This window comes from Eptesicus fuscus, chromosome 24 (genome assembly GCF_027574615.1).
Source record: "Eptesicus fuscus isolate TK198812 chromosome 24, DD_ASM_mEF_20220401, whole genome shotgun sequence".
NCBI lineage: Eukaryota > Metazoa > Chordata > Mammalia > Chiroptera > Vespertilionidae > Eptesicus > Eptesicus fuscus.
This window is the reverse complement of record NC_072496.1, coordinates 10,699,146-10,702,443: the sequence shown is the minus strand read 5'-3', so window position 1 is coordinate 10,702,443 and position 3,298 is coordinate 10,699,146. Positions and strand designations below refer to the sequence as shown.

The 3,298-nt window shown below is 40.5% G+C and overlaps 1 pseudogene; it reads right to left on the bottom strand.

Moving 5' to 3' along the window:
- Window positions 1-590: 590 nt before the first annotated feature.
- LOC103293545 (mediator of RNA polymerase II transcription subunit 8-like) lies at window positions 591-1,439 on the bottom strand (annotated as a pseudogene).
- Window positions 1,440-3,298: the final 1,859 nt, after the last annotated feature.

The following is a 3,298-nucleotide window of genomic DNA, read 5'->3' as shown; positions in this document are numbered from 1 at the left end:
AATATGCGTGCATACAAGTCCTTTGGTTGATCTCTTACTCCCCTCCAGCCCTCTGCCTTCTATCTGAGGTTGGATGGTCTGATTAGTGTTTCTTAGTCTCTGGATCTATTTTTGTTCATCAATTTATGTTGTTCATTATATCCCACATATGAATGAGATCATGTGATATTTATCTTTCTCCGACTGGCTTATTTTGCTTAGCATAATACTCTCCAGGTCCATCCATGCTGTTGCAAATGGTAAAAGTTCCTTCTTTTTTATAGCAGCATAGTAAAACAGTGATTCATTCATTCTTTCTTTCTTTTTTTTTTTTTTTTTGGCTGTAGAAACTATCATTTATTGAATACCAATTATTTCATATACTGTGCTAAGTGTTTTACCTTTATTTTCTCATTTAATCCTCACAACCATCTTATGACGTAGGGGTTATTACCATTTACAAATAAGAAAACAGGCTCAGAAAAATTAGGTCACTTGCCCAAGGTCACACAGTCAGTGGTAAAGCTGGGATTTGTCTGTTGCTGAAAGCCCATGTCCTTTTACTGACCCCATCGAGGTCAGTTTGGGCAAAAGGCAGTTTCACTGCCCAGCTCTACAAAGAGCACCTGGGAGTAGAGGTCGCTGGCCACACTCACCGCTGGTAGGGATGCACTGAAGCTGACTTGATGTTGGTTTTTATTCCACTTGGCATTTTCCCTGGTTGACCTGCGTGGGCCATTTGCACCCCACTGGGAATTGACTGCTGCTGGCTTGGAGCACCTGTTCTCTGCACCTGCTGTAATCCTGAGGCCCCTGCAAGGGTTGTTCCAGTTCCTGGCTGGCCTGGCCGGCCAGGTCCACTGCAGCCTGAAGGTCTCCAATTAGACAGGCCTTTTCCACAGACAACAGCTGCCACCAAGGCATTGGCGTCTGCAGGGTTAAAGGTCTGCTTGTTGGCCGGAGACCTCCACTCTCAGATTCTCGTTCCTCTTTGCTGATTTTCTCCAAAAGGTTTGAGCACATTTCATTTCAGCTCTGGATCTGCTTCTGAGCTGCATCAGCACCGATGCGGGCAGCATCTGTTGTCAGTTGTTTCTCTTGCTCTTCAACCTCAGGGTCAGGCGTGGTTCTCAGATGGTCAGGGACTACCTCATGGCTGAAAGCAGGTACTCGTCCTTCAGTCTGCCGCATGAGAACTTCATCACGGTCTGGGGACAACAACAGAGGGATGTTGTTGTCCCCTGGTTCCGGAACTGTGGTGTCTTTTCATGCTTTAAGACCTTGTTCAGAGTGTTCAACTGTCCCGAGAGCAAGGGAAAGTCCAGGACAGAGGGCCAGGTCAACCGGTCATATTTGTTCTCTAATTTGTAAATGAAACTCCCCAGTGAGTTCTTCAGATCAGCCACATGACTCACCAGTGCATCTAATGATGCTTTAAGCTGATTCTCCTCCCTCTGCATAGCGGCGGCAGTGTCTACGGCAAAGACCTCCTCTTCCCAACACAGTGATTGTTAACTTCTTTTTACATCATGAACTTCCTTTGAGAAGGTGATGCAAGCTACCCACCTTTTCCCCAGAAAATGCATATAAGCAAATCTGCAAAAAAATTTATTACAGTTTCAAAAGGTCAACACTCATAGCTTTATGGCACTGAGCAATTTAATTTTCTCTGAGACTCAGTTTTGTTTTGTTTTAACGTGTACATCAGTGGTGATCATCATAGTCCCCTCAAAAGAAATGGTTTAAGTAAGAAAGTGTATCTACCATGCTCTGAATACTGAGAGCAAAGTAATTATGATAATTAATAGAATTCTTGACCCCAGTCAGCTCCACATTACGATGGCCTATCAGTTGCTATGTACTTTCATGTTCTGGTAATTCATTATTTCCTTCTGGATTTATTTACTGATATTTCTGAGTCTCTGTTTCCTCTTCTCTAAAATGGTGGTAATGATACTTGTCATTCAGGAAAGTTGTGAGAATTGGAGATCACGTATCATAAGTAAATGACAGATAATAAATATGTTCAAAAGTAGTAATAATCATTGACATTTCTTCATTGTACCAACATTTTCTTACCCCTTCAGATCTGTTTATTCCTTTACTTATGCCTTGAATACTTTCCTTGAGCGATCTGGTCATTTAAGACTCACCCATCCTTTGACATCCAGATCCTCAATGCTCCTCTGGTCATTCCGTATGAATTTTATTCTTTATGGTTTCCCCATGTTCCTTTCTCCTACACCAGTGGTCGGCAAACTCGCAAGCTGCGGTTTGCCGCTCTGTTGACTAATGAGTTTGGGGACCACTGACCTAGACTCTCGATTCCAATAATTACAGGCTGTTGTTGTTCCTTGTGATTAAGCCCCTATCCCAGTTGTTGGCAAACTCATTAGTCAACAGAGCGGCAAACGGCAGCTTGTGTGCCGCATGTGGCTCGCGAGCCGCAGTTTGCTGACCACTGTCTTACACTAACCCCTCTGGCAGATGTTTCTTGACTTAGTAATTTAATTTCACGGCATGTATAAGGGTGAGATATAAGAATCATCCATTTTGATTGTCACATAATAGTTTTTACAGAAGATGAGCCAAAGGCATTGTCCACTTTTATATCCATCACAACTTACACAGAGCTCAATGAGATAAATCTCCTGGTAAATTCAGTTCCCCAAAAGACTTTATCTCTGGTAATGAAGTTACAAGGATGTTGTCTTTATATTGGAGGTGATGTGGATGGAACTATTGTGGGCTTTGTCAAGCAGATTCAAATCCTGGCTTTGTCACGGCCTAGCCTGGTGAGCTTGGATGATACGTTTCATCTCCCTGCGGCTCATGTTTGCTATTTTGTAAACAGGATGCTATACTTTCTTTAAAAGATTTTATCAAAGATTAAATCAAAATGTACATACGAAGAACTTGACAAATACAAGACAATAAGATATGTTAGTTCCCTGCCTCTGACCTTGATTTTTTCTTCTAAATCCTTTATTTTTTTCTTCTTAACTATTTTAATCTTGAAAGCTCTGATAGATATTTCTTTTTAGGTAACTGATAATATCTAATCCACATTTTATTTTCTCTCTCTCTTTCTCTCTCTCTCTCTCTCTTTTTCCCCCAAAAATGACCTTTTGGGATCTAACTTTTAGAATTAAAAGAATTTCTAAATAAGTAAAAGTAAAATATATCTTTATTTAAATGGCTTACTTTTAATTTTTTAGAAAGGTGACAGCCAAATAATACATTTAATGTAACTTTTCTGCCTATAAACAAAAATCTAAGAATAAATTGAGAACTATTTTTAGGATAACAATAGGATTTA